This window comes from Apteryx mantelli, chromosome 6 (genome assembly GCF_036417845.1).
Source record: "Apteryx mantelli isolate bAptMan1 chromosome 6, bAptMan1.hap1, whole genome shotgun sequence".
Lineage (NCBI taxonomy): Eukaryota > Metazoa > Chordata > Aves > Apterygiformes > Apterygidae > Apteryx > Apteryx mantelli.
In genome coordinates this window covers 23,345,399-23,371,556 of record NC_089983.1, presented here as the reverse complement: position 1 = coordinate 23,371,556, position 26,158 = coordinate 23,345,399, and positions in this window count along the sequence as shown.

Sequence of the window (26,158 nt, the reverse complement as noted above, 5' to 3'; positions counted from 1 at the left end):
GCACATACTCCATTCCTTGATACTAGTAGTCACACATAAAGTGTGAAAGTGAAATATGGAATTCAAGAAAAAACAAAGGCCGCTCAGCTCTAACTCACCCACAAGTTCACTCATTCTTTTTTGGGTGTGGAGCAAATGAGAGAAGTCCAGTATACTCTAAGGGATTCCTTGAGATTTTTGTTACAGCTTTCTCTGCACGTAGCACAGCAGACTTGTCAAGCTGTTTGTATTTTTTCTAATACTTACCCTTTTGGACTCCTAAAATCCTTTTGTTAAATCTTGGAAAACCAAAGCCCTGCTCCTGCTGACACTTGAATCCTGTTAACAGTGGTACTTGTGTGAACATTCCCATCGATTTAGCACAATAGTTGAGTAAAATACATGTATGCCCACACGTTAGCAGCCTCAGAAACACAGGAAGGAACCTCTTAGTTCCTCGAGGCCAGTCTTCCAACACTGAAACACTACTGTATGTAAATGCCCTACAGATACAGAGCTCTCTATTTAAAACAGTCCTTTAATTAACGGAAGGCTGTTCCAGAATCTCATTGCTACAACAGTTAGGAACATTTTCCCCTAACTTCAGTTCTAAATTTATTCATATTTATACCCTTTTGTCCTGTCCCAGCATGTTAGGATTGGGGGCCTAACTTGAAGAGATTCTGAGTTTGACTAATACCTCACTTTCTTATCTGAAATCCAAGTTAATACAACTCACACTCTACTAAACACCACTGGATCTCATGAAGATTCGTGGTCAGTAAATAACATCCTTTGCTGATCAAACAAACATAAGTGCTACATGAGAGAAACTGAAGTATCCAACGGATCCAGAAATCCTATCCTGTAACAACATGAACTACAAAGTTGTAATACGTGCTTGTTACCTCTATATCATACGCACTAACTGGTTTCCATAGTGATCTCATATATCAGAGCAAACACTGTCCCTAGGCAAACTGGATAGCTGGTGAAAAATAACTAGATGGTAGTAGGGTACCATTTCTTCTCTGCCAGTGCTAGCACTAACCCCCTCACACTTACAAGACCAGTATTGTGTTCAGTTTTTTCCATGAAGCTCCTGGCTTGTGGTCTCAGCAGTCTGAAATCAAACAAAATAACAATTTCATGCTTTAACAACCCTCTCTCCAGTAAACATGGAAGTAGATGTAATGTTGCCCTGTGTGTTATGGACTCTGCAGGACTCTGGTTCAGTTTTCTAAAATAGCCATATCTAGCCCTGGAAGCTTTAACTTCTGCCACAGGACACTGGGCACAATATTAGCCATGGTCTGTTACCAGACTTCTGTGCTAGAAGAATTCATATTTCCTTTAGAAATAGAAGCTTTAAGCCCAGATTTGCTATGAAAGAAAGAAAAAAGATTAAAAAAAAAGTACAGTTTACCATTCAAAATCAAAGCTGTATGTGCAAAGAACTTGGGGGGAAAAAAAAGGCAGTTCAACCCAGGTGCCAGAGGTATCACTGAGTGACATTCAAATTCATATGGGTTTTGAGGTTTTTCTGCATGTTGTTTAAAGAAGGCTGATTTGGTTGTTTTTAGCAAGCTCTTTTCTATTGTTGTTGCTGGTTTTAAATGGTGAGATTAAAGCCCATATGAACTTAGTCATTTAAAGTCAGACTTCATTCCAATAATAAGAAAGATTGTCTCTAAGAAGAAAAGTGAGACTGTTCCCCAACGTACATGCAGGATCTGACACGCAGAAGCAAGGATGATGTGCTCAGAGCTGTGACTGGATTCCCTCAATAGGATGACAGTTCCTTCATTCAGTTTCTTGGATTGCGTTCTCTGTTTTAGTGATACACATTTTGTTCTGAAGATATTTTTTACTTCAATTTATGAATAATTACATGATATAAAACCATCTTTTGTATAATTCATTAATACAAATAGGTTTGAGTTTCATTCATAGAAGTTAGAGCACTGGTTATTTTCAAGGTACTAGTATAAAGCAGTAAGATAATAATCAGTAAGTTGTGATGCTATTGTAGTAGTTTATTTTTCTTATTACCAAAACTTAGTTGAGACATAGTCCAAATTCTGAAACTCGTTAAGGAGTTTATATCTTAAGTCCTAACCAGATGACCACCTATATATAAACAACATTTTTGTTTAAACTATGCTTTTAGGAATAGAGGCGGTCATTAGAATTTCTAAATTATAATACAGATTCTTAGTATCATTTATCTCACCTCACAGTTGGCTATCTATAAAAAAATTTCCTTCTCTGTCCCTTTCAGATGTATTTTTATGAATTGCATAAGTCTTCTGCATCTTATTTTCACTTCCTATCATCTTTACATCAAAATCTAGGCAAACAATTTGCTGCACTAGCAAGTCATTATTATATATTACTAGATCCAACTTAAGTTTTTCTCTTATAGTTTACAAAACAAAAATCCCATAGAAAACTACAAACAGCTCACATGTGCCGATTACAAAGTACTACTAGTAATGTTTTATGTTTACAAGGTATCATTTAAATCCTATTGTAGTCCTATGGCAAAATCCTGGCTTATCTGAAGTAACTAAAAAAACTTCTAGGAGCTTTGATAGTGCCAGAATGTAATTCATGTTCAACACTTTTAGCCCCAAGTATTCAATGAATTTACAAAAGACTCCTCCTTCAATGGGTGTATATTGGAGACAGGCCTAGGCTGCAAAGTTTGGTTCTGTACCTTAATTTTTATCACAGATATTCAGAAAATAAACGATAATCTGTATGATTCTGGAGAAAATTTAACCTTGAATAAAAAGAAAATTGAAATCATTGTTTTTCTTCTGAGAAGGAATTTCCTGAAAGCTTCTACTCTGGAAGAACCAAAATGCAGCTCTTAGGTCCAAAGCTGACCATCTCCCAGCCCAAAAAAGGCAAAGCAGAGAGCAGGAAGCTCTGTGCCTCTGCTTTGTCCCTGCAGCTAAGCAGCCACCCTGCTCCTCCTAAAAGCAATCAGAACGGATTCCGACTTCACTAGCAGGCAGACATGGAGCTGTCATTACAAAATTCGAACACAGAAAATAAATGTAGAACAATCTGAGAAAGTCTAGCTTTGAAAAATAAGCATTTACCCTGTAGTTAAATCATTCTGGTGAAAGTTGTTAATCAAATCTAGTTTTCAACCTTGCTGCCAGTCAGTGAATCTGCTAGTCTTTCCTGAAGTGAGTGTAGGCTGATAGCAGTATCTTAGCTGAGGTCATACATCTGCAAAGACTTATATTGTTAAAAGGAAGGCTTATATTGGGAAGGGACAGGAAGCCTATTGAAATACAACGCATTGAAGTACAACACATATATTTAAGTTTAAGAATATTTGTAAGATTTTGAAGACATTCACAAGCTAAATTTATCACTGAAGCAGTTTTGAATATCCTTTTGAGAAATATACAGAACTGCTACAAAGTTTTTCTAGAAATAAATTAAAGAATGCCAAGCAAAGTCATTTTTTTCTTGTCCTTAAACCAAAACTTCTATTTTGGGGAAAAAATAGAGGTTAGCAAGCATTTATTACTTAAAGAAAGGATAATTACTTTTGGTACTGCAAAGGGGACTGGATATTTATATCCCAAAAATAGCTATTGCAGCTACTTTCTAAAATGCTTCATAATTACACAGCAGCACTGCGCACTGCAGAGTTGTTTCCATGCTAAACATCAGTTTGGACATGCTTAAATTTTACAGGAGTGAAAACAAGTACACATTTTCTCTAGAGGAATGTGTTGCGGGAACATTCATGTAATAAATCTAACATATAAATTCATACTCTGAGTGCCTTCTGGAAACTAACCCTGCATCCAAGGTTTGAAATGTATTAATTACAGCTTTGTATTTACATACAGAATAGCAGACTATCTTGCACTTAAATTTTAGTTGAGCAAAACCTTCTGGAAACATCAAACACTGACTATGAGCATTCCTTCACCTGGAGACAGAAAGGCAACAAAACACATGCAAGTAATCTGCATTCCTTCAGATGCTTCAGATTGACTGGTACGTGTTCATGACACTTACACAATTATTATTCTCTTTAAGGATGAATAGAATAACAGTGCAAAAGTAATTCACAAAACACAAACTTTTTAGAGTTAGAAAGGAGTCTTTGGAAGACCTTCCTACCATTGTTCTGGGGAAAATACAGACAACCGGACAATAAGCGAAATAGCTAGGCCTTCATATTACTGCTAAGTGAGGACATTTTCTTTATGGTTCTGTAGCCCCCTTGCTGAGAACAGAAGCATTAGAAAGGGTTTTTCTATTGACAGTCACTTTTTCAGGAAGCAAACCTGGCCAAATCCTGCATTTTCAAAGAAAATCTCATAGTCTTGCAAAGTAAACTGTGTATTAAAGGGTTAAGATTCAGGTCCTATGAGCTGCAGGTTGTCCACAAATGTTCCCTGAGACACTCTGTATCTTGGATCAGGCTGCAAGGTACTGGAGGGGCTTAATACAGATTTTATTATATTGGTCAAGATATCTCTCTTTTCAATCCTTCTTCTTTCCCCCTTCCTCCTGAAACTCCAGATGAGACAGAAATTTTTCAATATGCAGGTCAGGGTGACACAGGACTGATGCAGAAATGACAGCCAACCACAGTAACTAGCTGTGGACCATACTTGCAGAGTCAACACAGGTTTAGTACTTCTCCACAGACTCATAGCATTTTAGTCTGCTGGTCCCTGCCTTCGCTACAACACCCCAATGACCTGAAGCAACATCTCCTTTCACTGGCACAGACTGCTCTGATTAAGACTGTGAAAAGAAAGCTCTGCTGCTCAGTAATAGAAGCTTAGAGCACCATGGCTAAATTCCAGATGGATTTTTTGATATCCTTCCTTGATCTTCAGGCCTAACTTAGTTCAGGAGCCAAATTTCTTGTACTTTTAGTGAGTGCTGAATATGACCCTTTCCACAGTCCTCGTTGTCAAACAGCGGTATGGCTAAAACACGGCTATTACGAAAAGAGTTTGGTCAGTTGTCCTGACCCTTCACATTGGTTGTATTACTACCACCTCCCCTTCCAGTAAAGCTTAGGAAGGTGTTTACAGAATAAACCTAATAAAACAGTGTCATTAACTGTATTCTGATGAAAGATTAGAAGGTATTTGTTGTTGTAAATACAATGCAGCATCTGAAAGCTTATTTCTCTGAGTGACTGTCAAAAATCCATTATCTGTAAAGCATGCAGCAGAAATTTCACATTCACGCTCTTCATAGCGTTAGGGGCCTGGAGAGAGTCTGCTCAGTTCAGTGACCTATTAGCCATGCTATCTGATCATATGCAACCAACACTTTCTCTGTTTCATTAAAACTCAGCTTAAAACATATTTAAGATTTCTTTACCCTTTTAAGGAAAATACAAACAATATATTGTAGCACAGTTATTTATCACATTAAAATGGTAGGATATTTTGAATAATACAAGATGAATTGCAACAAAATCTGTTCACTTTACATGAAGGAAATCATGTAAGAATTAGAATTACAAAAGAATGGAGCTTTTGAAGCACTTTAACACCTGAGATGGAAATATTAAGGGCCAGAGTTTTCAGACCGAGCAGCACAGGAAGACACAGATAAGTACCTTGTAGAATTTCAGAAGTCCCCAAGCATAAACTCACCTTGCATTTCTGTCCATATGAATGCTTTGCTGGACACATTTTGGTCCCAAGCATCTATTTCTTTTTTTTCCAACATAATTTACCAGCATAGAGATAGCCAACATGGTGAACAGCGCCAATTTCTTACAGCCTCTTACTCCGCAGACTCTGCAGCCTTTCTTAGTCAAATCAAAGGTCTGCTTGGATCTGAACAGATTCAAGCATGACACCTATACAAAGGATGTGTGCTTATTAGTATTTATTAGGCTGAATACCAAATACAATTTTGTTAGCAAAGTACTATATTGAAAATGGATCAAATGGAGTATTGGAATGGTATCAATGGTATCACTGCTGACTGCTTTCTATTACATAAGGTAAAACCATTCACAGTTAAAAGCTGTTTCTTCAGCAAACTTTGGGGACCACAATTGTGATGGGATATAGGCACCCACTGAAATCAAATGGGAATTACGTCCAAAATTTTTTCACAATCTAACTGTGAATGACTCCAGTGCTCACAAGAAGTCTACTTTATTTTATATTCAGTATTTTATGACAGCATGTAACAATAAGAGCTTTGCACCATTCCACGTGAACTTCCAGTTTGTAAAGGCACAGCCCTCAAAACCATACAACCCATAGATAAATTTGTCACTTGCTGAGAGCATACCTAAGGCAAGATTAACAGGGGGGAATGAAAAACAGGTTATGTAGGGATTCAAGGGAGCACAAGCTCAGTGGAGATACAGAACCATGGACACTCCTTTAAAATTTTGTTTTAAAATATTAATAAAGGATATTAAGTGTAGAAGCTCTCTAAGGAAACACTGCAGATGCAAATATTATGTACAGAGTAACTAACCTTCACATTTTGGATTAACATGTGTTGCAATTCAATAAAGCCTGCAAAAGCCCATCAACTCCTTCCCTTCTCCGGGTCCACACAGTATAGGACAATTTAATACCCAGGCTAAGAGGCTTAAGTATTGGCTCTTATACAACGTTACTGCATTTCTGTTATCAGGACTACAGCTATGCCTATTGCTATGGCTGGTGAAGAAATACAAGTTCAGATTTTGCTGAGTGCTTTGAAGCAGTTAATAAGAAAATACAGACAATTAGCAAAAAATCATTGTTTTCTCCAAGGGAATGTTACAGAAAAAAATCTAACAAAATACAGGAAAGAGCAATATTTTGTCAATGAATAAAATCAGATTTGGTAGATATGACAGAAGAATGAACTGATAATGCAGAAAGGTCAGAAACGAGGAATACAGTAATTTCTGATAGGTACATGGGCAGTACTAGAATGGAATTATTCTCAATTTTCCCCAAAAGGAAGAATAAGTAGCTTTAAAGAAAAGTAAGTCAGGCAAGACAATAGAAAAATTAATTATTTTTAATGATGCTATTTAATACTTTTTATAACTAAATTTCAAAGCACTTTCTAGAGAGAGATCAGCACTATCATCTTCATCTTATAGACTTTTATAGAAAAAAAAAAAGTACCGAGGAAACTGCCAACACTGAAGAACAGATTTTGTAACCAGCAGGCAAATGGATATAAAGAGGAGAGAGAGAGAGTGCATATGTAAGCCATACTAGGCAGTCCACGTGGCTGCTATTTTTCTATTATCCTACGTACATATACTGAATACATTTAGAACAAAAAGTTAGCCATACAAACCTGTGTCTGTTTCTTTCATTGCACAGAATTATCTTCCTTTATTCAATAAAACAGATTTAAATTACTGCTGAATTGTCATATTATGTTTCTCTGGCCTATTTTATCAAATACTTTGGCTAATTCTGTGTCAGATTGCAATTTTGCCTGCTTGGATTGAATGTAACTGTCAGACATATAGGCCATTTCACCAGTGCATCCGTAAGTATGTAGCACCATTTCAAATTCCCAAATAGCTGTCAAGTGCACAAAAGATATATTTTCAGTTCATCAAAGTTGCTATCATCACTTCTGCTTTCTGCTTATTATGCAAATCCAACAGCACCCCGTATTTTTGTACAGTTGATAATTGCTAATTATGGAAGGAAAAGTTATCTGATTGTCAACTATGGAATCAAATGAATTGAAAATATTCCATAGAGCATTTAACAAAAGTGTAGGAAAAATACCAACTAAAAATAACAATGAACATACTCTTTGCACTGAAAGATCATTGTAGAAGTAAATCACATAAAATTCAGATCCTTATTGCTTAATCATCTCACATTTCATTAGCCACAGCTACCAATTGTCTTGTGCAATGTGAATTGTTTTGCATAAAAAAAATTTTTAAAAAATGGAGAAAAAAAAAGTTTCTTAGGCTGGAAATTGGTTCCAGTAAGATGCAGTGTTGGAATGCAAATATTCATTTCAGAATTAATTCATAACAGAGGACTTGGCCAACCTGAGCTAATCACACCCCTGGCATCCTCTAATCCTCTAAAGCTGATTATCTCATGATTGTCACACCCCCTGGGAGTTCCCTTTGTCCTTAGCAAATTCAAACTGTAGTTTAAAAAAAAAAAGGAAAAAAAACCCTTGTTTTGATGCTAAGGTTGACTAGTGAATAGCAGTTCCAGCTCTAATCCTTTGGCTGGCTGACAGGAGGAAATGCACTTTGGTATGTCTCATTGCCCCTTCAGAATTATTAGGATTCAGATAGAATAAACCGCTAACATGTCAGGTGGCAAGATTATATACTGATAAGATAGCTTTGTCCCTCCAAAGTTAAACCAAATTCCAGATATAATAAATACATACAATTCTCTTTTTAATCCTTGATTTAGTGTGTCTGTTTTGATGGCAAACTGGCATTAAGTCATGAAGAAATGTGCAACATAAATTGCAAATATGTTGTACAACACATGTTTCACCATGTCATCTTCAAAATTTGTCTTCTACCAAGATTGTAGAAGCTTCAGGAGGAACAAAGAAGAAGTTTACAACATGCATGTGAAACAACTGTTAGTGAACAGGTGACATCCTTCTCCAGCAGACAGTTGTTGACGCTATTTATTAGATTATACCAATATAGAATTAAAGTCAAGGTTTAAACCTTATGGATGACCCATGTCTGGAGCAATTACACATGCAAGCCCCATGAAACACAGTTTGCATATGCGCCCACATTGCTTTGAAATTCTCCATGCAAGATAATTTTCTTTTATTGAATATGAGTTTTGCGTGCTGTGAAACTTGTGTTGTGCACACACTATAAAATTTGCATTTATGTCAAGCTGGAAAATTGTGTGGGAAAGCTTGCATTAAGTATATGTTCTGAATTATTCATTGCACTTGCTGATGAATTTGCATTGTTTGTTACCAGCATTACCAACCTGCTGGAATTTGCCTGATACATTAGCTGTCTAACAACTGTATTTAAATGTACAGTAGTGGCTTTTCACTTCCTATTCCAAGCACTAATTGACTGTCATCTAAACTGGTTACATTTCTAATAATGATTCTGTATTTGTGAGATATTGTGGCTTTCTGTCTCTTTTTTTTTAATTCAAGAAAATTTTGCAGGTCAGCAGACGTGTGCATGCGCATCTATGGGCTGTGCAAGAATGTAAAATCTATTAATCTTTGCAGCTGGTATATGAGAAAACTGCTGGTACTTGTTTGATATTCTTAGAAGTGCTAATATGACATACTCCATCATTTATTTTCAATTCATACATACATCTAAAGTTTCAACCAGCTGTAGATTCTGTATGGTCCCATCTATATTGCATAATGAATCTTGTCTGGCTCACTGAAATTCATATTGATCTTCTGAAGTTTGTATCGTGGGATTTAGCAGTCCATCTCTATGAAAACGTCATAGAAGCAATATAGTGTGTACTTTGTGAAACATGCAACATGTGATTTGGGATGTACATAACCTAGCTCATAATGTTCCAGCAACAGAAAGAAGTGCGAGATCTGCTATAAAAGTTGAATCATGTGCAAGGCTTGCAACAAATTTTGCATGCAACATGAAACTTATGCTACTAAATTTGCATTTTTTGTTGAATGGGCTGTGAAATTTTTATCATGAAAGTTAATATTTATTACACTTCGCATATTACAAATCTGTTATCTATCTATTATGAAGTTTGTACTGCAAGCACGCTGCTATTCATGTGAATATTTGCATTTCCCTCAGGTGTGCTGTAGAAAGTGTGGTAAATGCTTTAAATCATATATGCATGCTGAGAAATCTGAGCTACACCATGAGAAATTTGCATTGAGTTTACTGTGAGGCTAGCACTTATCGCTCCCACAAGATATTCTCAACATGCGTATTGCAGGAAGTTTTCATTGTACAAAGGAGATCAGATTTTGCCAAAGCAAAGGAAGGTAGCACTGTAGCAAAAGCATGTGCTCTGTACACAAACACATAGACACAGATGCACAGACAGACAATAATATCTTGGAGATATTATAGACTTTATCAAAACTCTAACTGCCTACAATAGTTGCAAAATTTTTCCCTAAATCTTTGTATGATTCTGCATGAAATTCTCCATAGATATACAGTTTCACAAAAAAGATTTCATCTACATTTCTGTGAGCAACATTTTCTGGGCTTGAAAATCTAGTCCATGATGACAGATTTATAAATTAACCTGATTCTGGAAATTCATACTATCTGCATGCATTGTGAAAATTATCATCTCAAACACAGTCCTGACAATTCTCAAAATTCACAAGTCTTAACATGCATGGTGTTTTCATACAGCCCCAGGTCCCTATAGCAAATACTCATGCAAGACTTTAAACTTTAACTCATATGAATAAATTGCTAATGTTAAAGTTAAAAGTAAGAATTGAAAATATAAAACCTTTATGCACATGGACCAAATAAAAAATCAGCCACCACCACAGAAAACCCACATTTTTTAATCCCTTAACAACAATAGCAAATAGTCTACACTGGAAATGATTGATGAATCTGAACCAATAAAGCCATTGAGCTAAAAGTCATATATTTCAAGCAAGTTATCTGACTATTCAAAAGAAGAATTTTAAAAGTCTGCTTTTCCCATCCAATTTCTAGGGCAAGTTAAGGTAAATGTAGGTAAATCTAAACTTCTAGAATCATGTAAGAAACCCAGATCAGAGCATATCAGAATTAGAAATAACTTATACTTTGCTTTAAGTAACAGTTTGTTAATTTTATTTTTAAAGAGTTACACATGCTTGAAGCAAACTGTTTTTTTGGGGGGGAGAGTTGTTTTTTTGTTTGTTTCTTTGTTTTTAAATAGTACCAGGTAATACATTGTGAAACTCCCAGGGGAATGATAAACTACAGTGTCATACAGCAGCTAAAACAACTGAGCTGAAAGAAACTGAATTTACAAATATATTGGCAAACTCAAATCTACTATGTACTTGCCAGTGTTTTAAGTCTGCTTCACCTTTTATTGCAAAAAATCATTATTTTCCAGATTGCTTTAGAATCTAAATCTTCAAACTCTTTTGACAATTAAAGCTTGTAAATCACTTAAGAACTTTTCAAAATGTTATGATGCACGTTTAGTCCTCTAGAGTAGAGGTACACAGAGTATGTGTGTGTACATATCTTCTTCAATATATCACCAACAAAATGAACTGTTTATCTTATGAATTGTGACTGAACTTTCTTCAGTGTAACTACAGAGTAGAAGAGAGAAACAGAATGTAAATGAAAAAAAAATCAAAACTTGCATTTCTTTAGGAAGCTACCAATATACAAATCAATATTTTAGCTTGGGGAGAGGGAAGACTTTTAGTAAATACAATGCATTTGGGCAAAACACCATTTCTGTGCACATCTTTTTGAAAAGGGTTGCTCAGCATCATTGCTGCACCAAGGGTCACCTGTTTTGTATCCCAGATAACTGACTGGGAATTATCTCCAACCATTCCTGCGGGAGCATGAAGAGACGGATACGATGCTCAGCCATGACATGTCACCTTTTCTCACAGCCTGCCTCATGTAAGGAAAAGTCTTGTGACGAAACTGAAACATGTCAAATGTGTAGCAGATGGCATGAGTCAAATGAAAACCAGGTGGCAAAAATATCTTCTAAACCTGGGAATGCATTAGCCACATTCACTTATATTTATTGTGGTAAAACAGAGGCCTGACCAAGGATCAGGCCCACACTGTGTAGACGCAGATAAAGGAAGACATATGCTTTTTGACATCAAAAGAAAGGGAGAGTTTGATAGCTTATATTGCATATTCCATAGACAATTATGTGGACTCTATTGGCTTCTATAATATTTTGAAAATATGTTCACAATAATATTCTATTTCCACGCTAGTAATGTCAGTGGGAGTCCTAGTAGTGCACTATTTAGGCATATTGAGAAAATAATAGAATTTACAATAGCTGGCAATTTGTTTTCTACTGCCACAACGTATGCTTTTGTTACAGTCTTTGTAGCTGTTAGAAATTTCTTTCTGGCTATTCTGTTCATCTTTTCCATAGAAATATTTCTTCAGTGTGGATCACTTTAGTATGAAATGAAGTGGTTTTGCCATGATAAATTTTCATTATTAGACCTAATATAAATATTGCAAATGTTTTTGCAGGAATAGTCATTCACATTCTTAATGTTCCCTAGTTCTGTTTGTGGTCCTGATAGATGGTCTTACCAATGGTACTAGCAAACTATTTCAGAAAGCAGTGAATATTACCAAATATTTGTAGCAAGTAAGGTGCTCCTTTTTAAATCCCCCCAAAAAATCAGAATTAAAAATCTAAAATCTAATCTTTTGTAAAGCTATCCGCACTAGAACGTTTGTTCTGTGAAGTATGCTTATGCAGTCAGGGAAAACAATCACGCAAGGAAGGAAGGGAGACTCATCAAAGCTGACCAGCCAAAGGGTGCATTTCAAGCACTGGCAGTCACAGATCAGTTAGCTACACCCTTTGCAAAATTTAATGAAAAAAATATTGCCAATAATGAACACACTAAAGACATCTAACAAAATTTGATATATTAAAATCCCAGCGAATGTTGTCATCCAGGAAAAATTCTTCACCAAACTCAGTACCACAACCCTGAGAAGGAGAGCCAGGAGTTATGGGTCTGTCAGTCTAGTGTTTGCTGTATACTGCAAACAAATGTATCTTCCTGTTGTTCTCAGGTTAGCACATCATCACATATTTATTCACAATTGCCCTAAATATTAAACTTGCTTTAGATATTCCAAATTCCAGTGCAAATACCATCAGATCTAGGAAAATAAATACGCTATATGATACTATAAGCATGCATAATAGAAAACCTCTATATATGCTGCAGATTAAAAAGTTGAGATTCAATTACAAAAAGAGATACAGACAAGTACTTTAAAGTTGTTATGAATTATGTGTTGTACATTGAATTAACTTGGATTAGACAGGGAGTAGGAAAATGAAAACATAATAAACTGCCAAGATAAAAATAATTGATTTTTTACTCAAGACTTTTTTAAACTTAGACAGCAATGTCTCAGCACTGTGTAAATATCTCACTCATATATAGCTATTTGTTTATAAATTTGTCTCACATGTTACATAGTAATTGGTTATTTTTTTTAACTTACCCAGAAGAGTGTTGGCTAATATTTGTCGAGACACTTGTGATCCTTTTCTTCCATCTCCCTCATGCTGTTTCTCTGGACTGTCACCTACTGCATTGTCCTAGGCAAGCAAGAAGATCCACAACAATACAAAGAATGTGACCAGTTAAGCTGCAACTTTATTACTTTATCTCACCCAGTAACCCTCTGGCAAATATTGAACAGTGAAGGTCAACTTTTCTTCCTTATTCAGTCCCAGCTATTGGAGAGTAGTCATCAGGTCCTCACCTCTTGCCAGATGATTTTGAGGACCTTTGTCTTTTATATGTGAGTTAAAAGATGGGGTGGGAGGGGGAAATGGTACTTTGGTTGTATCTTAAATGGAGAACTATAGTCCTAAGCTTCTTTACTTAATGTCCATCCAAATTCCATAGGGAATTGAAAATTTGGTCTGGGCATGTACCACACAAGGATAATAGGAATTAGCTGTTTAAGTATTAATCACTTTCTTCAGGTTAGTCAGTCAGAGCTGTGTTCCTGCACTAAATAAGTCTGTTGAGTAATTATCAGTGTATTATTATCACAAAGATTCCTTCATCTTCCACCATTATTGATCTGTAGAGATAGTTCTCCTGCTTTACTCTCAGCTGTAGCATTTCAGTTCAGATTGAAGTCTCCTCCGGAAAGTGATTTTTGACATATCTTCAATTCTTTTGTGAAATTCCAAATGATTTGTTCTTCCCTTCCTCAATTTTGAGTCACCAAAGATTTCAAGAAGGGAAACCACTAATCACACCAGGTATCCACCCTTATTGTCATGTCAATTCAATCACTCCATCTACAGAGTGCATGCCTTTGAACATCAGCAGCTGACTTTATCCCTCAAGCCACGTGAAATTTCAAAATGGACAGTCACGCAATGTAATCAGAGGCTGATTTATCTATTTCATGACTCTCTATCAGTGAAGGCCCCATACCAAACATGAGCAAGTCCTCAGACCCAGCTTCTGTTGTCTGCTCCATCATTCAGTCCCCAGCTTGATTCCCATTCCTCCCCCTAGCTCCCCACGATGCATAGCTGATCATTCACATATCTCGTCTCTGGCTGGCGTATGTAAGAGCACACAGCTTCCTCCTCCATCGATGTCAGAGACTGAGACCTGCCTTGCAGAGGGAACTGATCTGTTGGTCAAATACACACTACTATGTTCTCATAAACTCCTGTGACCCATTTGCACAAAGAATTATTCTTTCCAAGAAGGGCCTCCTTATTTTGAATGAATTGAGAGAACACCCTTACCAAGAGCTCATGAGGCCATGCCCCTTCCAACCTGTGCTCTAGTCAGAATACCTTGAACAAATAGGATCCCAGCTCCCCAGGAAACACCATTCACATTCATATACCCTCTGGCACAGGTAAGAACTGAAATTCCTTTCCAAGGAAATACATTTCTTTCCTTAAAAAAAGAAAGTGGACTGTTGCCACCAACTTCACACTGTTCTGTTAATATGTTTAGGACTGGGAAAATGCCAGCTTCTTCCTTCTATTCTCTTACCTCTTCATCATCTGCTACATAGAGATGTTAAAGGAGAATCAGATCAACTTTACCTGTGTCCATCATCTGTGACAGGCACACCCAGAAGACAAGCTCAAACTAGACATTCCTCTTTCAGAACTTCAAAGGCTTCAGCACGTAATGTATCTCTGTGTAAAGAAGGGACATTTCTATCTATGATATCTTCAGATCTTTCTACAAACTGTGCTGCAAGCTATTAAAGCTCCAGAATGGAAGATAAATCCAAAACTGGAAGTTTTTGTACTCCACATTGCTGACAGATTAGGTTACTAAAAATGAGGAGAATCTGTCCACAATGACAGGAAAAATAGAGATTTTGATAAGGAAATTGACACCGTTGAAAAGTTATCATCTATTATAAACAATAATGTTTTTCTCTATCTTAGAACTGCATATTTCAAAAATCAGCTCAACTAGATTGTTAGGTATGAAAAAAGGGGCAAGAGAGATTGAAACCTTAGTCAGTACAAATAAAACATTTCATGCCAAATATAAACATTTATAAAACTCTGAAAATCTACTGTAATCTTTGAAAAAGTAGGACTGAGATTTAATTTGTAGATTTTTCCCTGGCTCCCTCTACAAATAAGTCCACTCCATCAAAAATTCTGTGTAGTGAATAATATTACTTGTGAATAAAAGTAGTTTACCTAAAGATAGATGTTATGAGAGACACCTTGTCCTGAACACTGTTCTGATTCTTATCAAGCAGAGAAACAGAGTCCTTAGACCAAACTTTTAATTAATGGCACAGCTCTAGAAGGGGATATATTTTATGAATCTTGAGGGAGTGGTCTGGTCTTAAGGCTCAATTTATTCTTTAAATTTACTCTTTGTGGTATATATGCATGTAAATCTAACTAAGTGTGTGTATATATATGTCCCCTCCCCACCAGCCATCACCTTTACAGTAATTATTTTCATTGTATATGTGAGTTAGCAGAATTACTGTCTCTCACACAGAACAAAGATACTGAGTATTTGATGGTAGATATCTGACCTGACTCAGCACTGACTGACTTCTGACAAGGACACAATCTATTCTTTAAGTGCCTAAATAGGCTCTAATACATTTGCCTGAAAGTTCAGCACAGGGCTCCCAGCTGCCAGGAAAATACCACAGCCCCTAGACCATTCTCCTCTCATGACAAGGTTAAAATTTGAGCCAACATGGACTAAAGAGCTAAGACTGTTGGTGGCTCAAAAATAGGCTACCAGCCTATATTTAAAGCTGGGTTGCCACAAATTACTCTCAGATGGGTTTGGGGTTAGCCTTGCTTCTTGGAAGCAAGGAGTCTTCAGACTATTGGAGTCTTCAGACTCCAGTAAGGAAATTTTAGGACTCACAGAGGTTATGGTTCAAACTAGGCAGGGAGCGACTGTTCTGGCCAGGATAGGCTATGCTTTTTAGCTTAGTTCTGTGGAGTTGTTAGCCCTGTAGGCCATGTAGCCAGCTTATGGTCCAGATCTGGCTGGGATTATAAACCAGAGTTATCATACGGTCTTGAGACCACAGAGGCTGATTATCATGTATCCTTATGTATCTTTCAAGGGATGTCCACTCTAGGGCCCGAAACCTGTGGATGAGTTTAGATCTAGAAGTGACTGGAGGATTTGACTGAAGACAGGTGTTACTGCTTGGTCCAGCAGTAGCCAAAGCATTCATTTTGATAGATCTGTTGCAAGCCGCTGTGCTATTACCAAGTCCAACTCTTGAATAGGCAAATTGGGTAGGTTTAGGATGAACTGTCAGCTTTATCTTCAGCTTCATGTTCAGCTGAAGAACATAAACAGTTTGGCTTATGGCAGAAATCAGGAGATACCCAGTTTGGCTAAAGGCTGAATCTGATATGGTTATTTGGGTAGAACTACCTTCTGAATATAAGAGAGGTCACTAAGTAAAACTGGGATGGTGTTTTAGTTCAAGCCAAGAGGATGCACTGGGCTAAGTTTGCTATAAAAGGAGGGTAAACTTCAGTAAGGGCCACTTCAGACATGAAGCTGCAGTGTAGGTGCAGATCAGTGTGTGCATGGGCAGAAGCTCTGATGAATTCTGGAGTAAAAATACCCAACCCAGCAAGAAAGAAGCCAGAACCATGACAAAACTCCACAGTTTCATTGGGTCCAGATGGTTCCCTGGACCTGGCAGAACTTATTCAATGCTTGGATCCACAGACCTACTCTTGAACTCAGACCTATCAAACTCCATACACTGACCAAAAGATACATGCAGCTGGTGCCTGACTCCTAAAAGTGTATTTCATTCTGTGACCTCATCATTTAACTTGCCAAACAGTTCTTCCAGCTGGATAGGGATGGGTCTAGAAGAGGCCAAATAACTAAGTGAAAGGTTAGATTCAGGAATGATGCAGTTAGCTGAAGTCAAGAAGCCACGTTACTGAGCTTCCTAACTGACCAGGGGATGCAGCAGTCTGCCCAAGGCTGGGGTCCAGACAGCCATCCTGCTGGTACCGTCTCAGTGGTACCCTCTGTGGACTAGGGTTAGTGCAGTGATATTTTTATGTTCTTTCAACTGAAATCTGAAGATATTAACACATTTAGTAAAAGATAATTATTAGAGGTTAATTTGCTATAATTTTTTTCTGCCAAATTACCAATTAATGTAGCTGGAAATAAATATTTTACAGATCTATAATCAAGCCCAAATAGAAATTGGAGCTTCAATTGGAGCCTCTTACTATTAGTGTACTAAATTATCCTGATATATCTTCAGCTGATTATATCAAGCACTCTTCCAGAATCTGAGAAAGTAGTAAGAAATTAAAAGATAAATGAGTATTGATTATTTTTATTTTTAACTTATCTTCCTCTAGATTTTGATATGGATATTGCAAACTGTTGCTGAGAAATAGTGTATAGAGGCAGTAGTTTTGAACAAATACTTGACATCTACATGATAACTGTTCATCAGAACTGTATTTTTGCTTCTGTAGTCTCAGAGATGCTCTATTACCAGGAAATGAGGCACTATGGCTATTCTTTACAGGCACACATGTATGTATGCATATGTACATAATGGCAAGTTGCCTCCATTGCATTAGGACTGCTAACTGAACTTCCTTTTCCCTCTACTGAGGATGTTCTGTAACAGGCACTGAGGAGGCAGAGGAGGAGTGTTTCACGTACCATTGTCAGGCCACATCAGGGCACCGGACCCTATGCAGGTATTGCCAGATGAATCCTCTTAAGTTTTGAAGATAACTAATGCTTAAATAAGAAAAAAGAAAGGAAGCATTTTTTACTCTCTCTTTCCTCCTGTCCACCTTCTGATGTCCATGTAACAAGTGAGTGTGAGAGGCAACAAGTTTGTTCTTTCCCTAGCAGGAGCAGCCCTGGCTACAGAGCGTGTAGAGCTGCTGCATTTGTCTGTTTCATTTTAAAAGTCACTCACGCAGCATAAATGTAGTGTTTATCAACATACATCAACATAAGCAGAGCATTCTTTTGTACACACCTGTGTGAGCACAACAAAGCAATGGCAAGGATCGCATTTGCCAGTGTTTAAAGATCTGGAAGTCAGGAATACCATTGCCAACACTTTTTGTCAACTATGATTACATAAAAGTCCTGAAAATTATAGCTATTGGCAAACAAATCAAGTTGGTAACACTATCCTATACAAAGAAATACTGTTCTAATCAGCAATTTTCTAGATGCCCAATGCTTTTGGTTTCAAGTGCATTTTGTTTATCTATGCAAAATTGCTACCGACAGTAGGTTTTCTTTAATGTAAAAAATTACTATGATAGATAATAATTGCTATGACATCTAAAAAGTAACATTCATATTGAGTACTGTAGTTGTAATACATATACCATTTCTTATTAATTTGTGGCATAATAAATTCAGTCATTTTCCAGCATATAAGAGTGTTTTATTGGCTATTAGAAAACCCCATTTCCACTCCCAAATAGCTCCCTGCAGTATTGTCTCCCAGTTATAGAAATACCCTTGAATGCATTTTTAGACAGTCACAGAAGAAACTACATAAGAATAAAGCTGCAGAGCAGGCTAGAATCTCTGAAAGTTGGCCTTTGAAAGTGATCATCTTTCTGATTCTGTCTTCCTTAGTAAATTTGCCCTGGAAATACAAACACAAATTTAGGCCCCATAGAAGTGCATAGGGTAGTGGGAAAATGTCTTTATGGCCGCCTTATCCCAGGGTGTCCACATATTCAACTCTTTCAGGGAAGGAGAAGCAGATACAGAACGCTACCCTCCCTTGAGAGCGATATATGCGGGTCCCTGTGGCCATGGAGCATCAGAATATTTTGGTGCTATAGTGGAGAGCAACTACAGTTGTCACACCAATAGCGAACAGATATAGAGTCCTCCTATGCAGACTTTACACTATTCTGCTGTCCTTGGTGCAGTCTAGGCATACAGTTTCGGCTGCATTAGATCCTTGCATATAATCAATCAGCTGGCGGACATAGCTGTATGATGACCGGAAATGAAAATGCAGAGGATGCTGAAATAAGACTGTATTAGGAGTTAATTATATTAAAGGACAGGAATTGCATGTACCATGAGTGAAGAGCATGTAGGATGCAGCTGGATAGAACAGTCATTCTGTTAAAATGGTAACAGTTTATGAAGGTTTAGCTCTAAAATAAAATCCATTTTGTTGTTATTACTGGAAGCTTGAATGTTAAATCTGACAAAAAGGCTCAGAAGAAAAGTCAACTAAAATTTGATTTCATGTATATTGGGTCAAATTATACATTGCAAATAAGATTTACTGTAAGTTTAGTCTTTTTCTGTTCTTGACTCTTCTGCAAACAGATTTTCTCTATGTGTAGGCATACACCAAATTTCTTCTATGTTAGCATAGCACAGTCCTTTGCATTGTTTGTGAATAGTTCATATTAACCATTCACAGCCTGAAACTCATCATTTAGCTCACAAGCCAAAATTTCCACCCTTGAAGTATGATTTAGAATGTCCAAATAACTGAGAAATGAAATACCAAAGAAAAATAAACTTTTGAATATGTATTTCTGGATGAATAGTTTTATCTTCTGAAATTTGTGAGATTTCAGTAAATGTTCAGAAACTGTGTGAATATGGATGAAGACAGGACTAAAAAAAATTAAAGTGAATACTTGGCAGTCTTTACTAATTAAGTCTATAATTAAAGTTTTTTTTTTTAGCTCTAATCCTCAGAATTTTAAAATAAAAAGAAAAAATCATAAAGAAATACAAAAATTGCCCCCAGAGGAAGGAACAAATAACATTGAATGTAATGACTAACCTCTGGATTAAAAAGTAACTGAAATATTACTTAACTCCATGGGGAAATCAGCTAAAACAGCATAATAAAAAGACTTAATGAAAAAAATAAAGTACACAAAGCAGCAGAATACAACTCTGAAAAAGTTAGGCAAACTGAGACAAACTGAACTTCACCATAAGCTAAAATAATTGAGGCTCCTAAAGAAAGCAGAAAATTGATGAAAACTAATGAACATATAACCAGCAACTTTTATGAAAAAAGATCAGCCTACCAAAAATGAAGAAACTGTACAGAGATTAGAGAAAGAAGATGAAGAGAAACAATTGAACAAGGATGTGTGAAAACAGGAAAGCAATTCTCTGCGCCATAGGAGATTTATCTGAACCAGAAACTATTAATAGTCCAGGAATATTTAATGTGAAAAAAGTGTTACAGGGAAATTAAAGAATAAGTGACAAAAATTACCATAAAAGACATACAGTATTTGCCAGACAGAAATCCCTGCTCCCTCCCTCTATCAGTCCTCAGTCACAAAGGTACAGACGTACACCTTAAACATTTGTGATCATTATTTGAAATCTCAACTTGAAAGCCACGAATATGAAAACAGTTATTCTAGATAGTAGCAGTGTTTGTTTTGTAATGTGTGATCATCATCTTCAGAAACCATGTGAAAATGTCATGGCCAGAAGAAGAAAGAATTTTAAGCTAAGTGACAAATTGTTAAATAAAAACATTTAGAAAAGTAGTGGAAAGATTGAAGCATAAAATCAAATGAACAGCAACGTTTAAGAAGTCTGATCAGTTAGAAGGACATTTTTGAAGACATGGCCTATTGTACGGAACAGATTTAAATATCTTCTGGTTTATGTGCGAAATCTTGCAAGACAAAATTAAACACATTTATCTTACTCAGTTCTTCTTAACTTTTTTAATAGTAAGTAGCCTCAATGTGTCTATCATCAACATTCTGACTGCCTGTTTTCAGGACAGAAAGAGAAAGTGGTATTTCCTTTTATCAGTGAGCTCTGTGAATGGGTGAAAATCAGACAACGATGACTTATCAGTTTTTCTCCTTTTTTTCTACTTTTTCTTCTTTATTCTCCTACAGGCAAACCACTAATGAGTATACAACACCGGCATAATCAAAATCCTGAAAAAGGAGGCTGGCTCATGAAGGATTGTATTCTAATTGCCAAGACAGCAAAAATCAAGATAGCCATAGCTCCTACGAATAAAAACCTTGTGGATGATGGAGTTAACTATTTATAAGGGCAAATGACAAACTGTTGTTCTGGTCACAGTGGTCTTTTTCCCTTCTAAAGGACATGACTTCTGAGCAATGCTGGACATTCGCCAGGTTTTTTTGAAGAGTATGAAAATTTACTAACTTCTTATGCAGCGTCACATCTTACCTATTGTTGTTCATTATTATATTTGGGAATAGGAATAGGAAATGCTATGGAGAAAACAAATAGATCCTTCAGTCAAAGTCAGTGGAATGCCATCATGTTTGACCAGTAGGTTCAATTCAAACCCCAGGTCATAGCCTCTAATCCATTGGGAGGGAGCAGAATCCAGCTGGGATTTGAAAGAAAAAAAATGAAGAAGGCACAGCGGTAACAGATCACTTTGCAATTGAAATTCTAACAGGGGTACATAGCCAAGCAAAATTTAATGTAGAGAAATGATTTAAGGAACATTGTGCACAGGACAGGATGTACAGCGCAGGGAATATAACTTGTGCAAATTCCTGCATGTAAGCAGGAACCAAAGACAGAATTATCCTTTTCTGTTATCTACAAAACTTTCTCCATTGTATGACATTATTCCATGCTGGATTAAAGCACCCCACAGCAAAGAGGCTAGTGTCTTCAGATTCTTACGCTTGTTACCAGATTTGGCATCATAAAATTATTGCACAAATTTGCACAGGTTTTGTAAGGCATATTTAGGTACCTTGTTATTAATAAGGCACTATTATAGCATTGCTATGGCAACACTACAGTTATGGTTGAGAAGACATTTTCTAAACCTTTCTTCCCAGGTGTTTGTAACTTTTAAAGCTTTTGAAAATGCTTTAAAACACTCATTGGTTCAGCTAAAATATTTCAAGTCTGTTGCCAACTTAATAGCAAAAACTTTTGAAAAGTTTTTTTGGGGGGGAATTGTCATGCTTGATGAATCAGGGTGTACAGATATTATACTTCTTGCATTAAGAAATATGTTCAGAAGGCCAGGCAATGTTCAGTGAAAAAGAAATGGAGGGCAAAAAATGTTGATGTCATGGGTATGGCTGCAAGTTTATACAAACCTAAGTCAGAAAATTAAAAATTATGATACTCCCAACACCTGTCATGCTGCCCTGAGCACAGAGATTAACATATTAAACAGTGCACACATGAAACCATTGTAGTAAGCAGCATACACAGCAATACAAAGCACTAAATAAGCACAAACTAAGGTTATTTTGGGAAACTGTTTCTCCACTTGTGTGTACAATACCTTATGCTTACATAGGACCAGATTTACTGTTTGGCAGAAATGCAGCATAGATGACAAGAAGGCCCATAAATCTGTCCTTGAGAAGTTTTCCCTTCAAAAGGTTGTCTTCACTCAAAAGTAACCACAATTTTCACCTGTGGAGCTGTATGCAGGGCCCATGCATCAGCTCTGTAGCTCTTCTTTGCCACAGAGTGAACCAGGTCTTCCTCTCTGACATTTGAGAGACAGGCTGCTCTTGGAGGAAGCTAGACCTGCGCAGCAGCTTTCTTCTATTCCTTCAACTGTGAAGGGACCCTCTAGGTAAAGCAAAGTACTCTAAGAAGTCCTCTGATTTCTTTTTACCACAAGTGTCCCCAGAAGACTGTGAAACGAATCAGACATTCTCACAGTTGACATGTGTTTTCATTTCTAGTTAAAAGAGAAAAGTCAAAATTTCCCACAGAATGCAAATGCCTCAAATTTTTCATTTTTGAGCCAATGTTGAATCATTCTGTTCTGGTCATGAGGAGACAACTGTGATTGGAATTACAAGAATTGATCTCCCTATTCTAGAATAGGATTAAGCCATTTCCAATGGATATTTTGTCTAACCTGTTCTCAAAAATCTTCAGTGATTCCACAGTCTCAAAAGACCACCTATCCCATTGTCGCAGTATGCTTACAGCTAGGAAGTTTTCCTTGATGCCTAGCATATATCTCTCTTCCTGCAATTATACTGAGTTTACAGCTTGAAGATAAAGTACTATGTCCAGTAGATGATGTGTGAATGATGATGTGGTGACTTGTGAAGCTACATCATCACTCCTCAATGTAACTCTGTAAGGACAGGCAGTTTACATTTTCACTAGTGAACCTTTAGTTGAAATAAACACATTCTTCTGGGGAAAAAGAAAGTTCAAATTTCAGTGAAATCTCTTTTACTACTACTCATTTTTTCAGTTCTGTATAGGATACAATGTATCTCACAAAAGCATTTTTTATGAAATATGTCTATTTCTGTATAATATAAATTAGAGGCTGATGGAACAATTGCAAAACAACACTTTTTATTTACAAAACTAAAAACTTTTTTTCCATATGCACTGAGCAACCTACAAAAAAGTCCCTTATAAACAGCAGATACACACTAACAGACCTTAAAGACTAGAATATTTCAAGTATTTCCTTGAAAAAATCTTAAGGCACAAGTTCCTTGATTCTTACAGAATGCACCTAGCAATGATGAGACTTTCTTAGCATTCATTGACAGAAAATGTTGCTTTCCCAGAGAGGTTGTGGAGTCTCCTTCTCTGGAGACATTCAAAGCCCACCTGGACACAATCCTGTGCAACGTGCTCTGGGTGACCCTGCTTGAGCAGGGGGGTTGGACTAGATGATCTCCAGAGGTCCCGTCCAACCTCAACCAGTCTGTGTGATTCTGTGTGTGTGATCCCCATTTTAGGTAAGTTAGAAATTCTGCATTTCCAAAGGTTAGAGAAACACAGCTGTTTCTGGTGTAATCAGAGAAGAAATACATATAGAAAATACACTAACTGAAAGATTAGGTTTATTCCCTGTGAAGCAGGTCATTTATCATAACACTTGACTTTTTTCTTAAGGAACAGCTGACCACATTTAATGGGTCAAATATTTTCTCTTTTTTGTAGCCGTATTTTATATCTTTGGATACTGATTAAACACAACAAACAAAGCATAAGAAATGCAGAGAACATACATGCCAGCAACTGCTCAGTTGTAGACCAGAAAAGATTTCAGAAAGGGACTCAGACTGAAGTAAGTTTTTATATCAGAAACAGTGAGCTCAATTTGCACATCAGTCCTCAAAGAAAAGAATAAGGTAGACTTGGCTGGGATAGAGAGGACGTGATCAAAGACGTCAGTGTAGGAGGAATATGGGAAGTAGCGATCACAATCTCATTTTCAATAAGGGTATTGATGTTGTTGTAGCTGAAGGTCTAAATTCATTCATTGTCTCAGCAGTCCAAAGGGATGATAACAGCATGCAACATTATTAATATAGTTAGGAAAAAAAAAGAAGCTAGAACATCCCAGAGACAGAGCTACGTTTCTGTATTCAGGCAATTTGGCAATTTAGAGTCATCAAAAGCTGACAAAGCACGAGACACAGCTGACACATAATGCATGAGAGAATTCTGAAAAACACAAAAGCTTCTGGCAAAGCATTTGTATCCAGATCTAGACTTGCTGCAGTGTAATTGCAGCTCCATGGAAATCAGCTACTTAAACTGTGCCTGAATTGAGTCTTTCTGGGTTTTATACCAGTTTCAAATGAGCTTCCTCATCTTTCCCACAATAACAACAGTTGGTCTAAGTGCTGTCAACAGTGTGGCAAGATGACAGGTGGTAACAGCCACCTTGGGATTCCCAGCAATTCCTCTGCAACGCGACTTCCGCACATTGGTGTTGCCCGTGGGGGTGCTGAACTGGTGACAGCAGCATCATTACCTTTGCTTCCCCGCTAAAATGAAAAGGGCTAGGGATTCAGCTCTCACTGAGGTCAACTGGGAGCAAAAAACAGTAATATGCTGTGGTTTAATTTTCCGCACAAAACATTTCACATAGCTTTTTCCATAGAAAGAATTCTCAAGGGAAAAGCAATCTATTGACTGAAGTTGGTAGCTGACAATGTGGAGGGTGCATATAAACAAACTGGCTATATTTGCAATCAACTACATCAATCACTTAGTTAACCCTGTATCAGAATACGCTGCATTTTCCCTGACTCAGGATCTAGTGAAGCCTTCTCCCCTGCAAACCTGTCCATGAAATTCTATGGTCTTCAAGGAGTTTTGCAGATCTTCTGTTTTTTGGTAAAAAATCAAAGTCTTGTTGTTTCAGATACATAATCAAACACACACAAATGACAGAGAATAGTTAGCAATTAAATTTGCTAACTGGTGACTTACTGAGAAGGTGATATAGAAATGTGTTTGTTGTCAAAAGTGCTCATTTATCACTTATATGACTCCTAGGGGGCAGAAGTCTGCTGAAGCATGAAAACAGTGCACTGGAATTAAAACATTTTTATTTCTTCCTTTTCTTTGCACCTTCAACTAAGGTATCTGCTGTTGCTACTGAAAACCTACTCATGCTTGCAACCAACTCAGGTCTCCGAAACACATTTAACATATTCTATGTGGAGAATAAAGATAATAAGGAAATAAGGGAAGCCATTTATTTACCATTTCCCTGTAGCTTGTGTATTATTTATCCCAGTGCACCAAATGAGAATCATGACATTCTGCACAAGTGTAAATGATTGATTACACACAGGACACAGGGTGTACAACAGACTGAACAGGATGCAAGAATTTTCCCACTCTTACTAAAATTCATTTTTAACTGTCACTAAATCCAACAAGGTCTATTTCCAGATTTTTTCGTATACTTTTTTTTTTTCTGGTGAAAATGTGTCTCTGTATTCATTAGTCTTATAGAATTCAGGATAAAAGAGGGTAAGTTACAGAGGTGTGCCAGGATTCCCCCAGGAATAACTGCAGAAGATGTTCTTTACAATAACAATCAGATATTTTCTGATTTCATATTTCTGTCCAAGAGTGATTTCCTGCCATTCCTTTACAACCTGGGCTTGCCTGGTACAAGATAATTCCATTCTACTGCAGACCACAGCTAGTA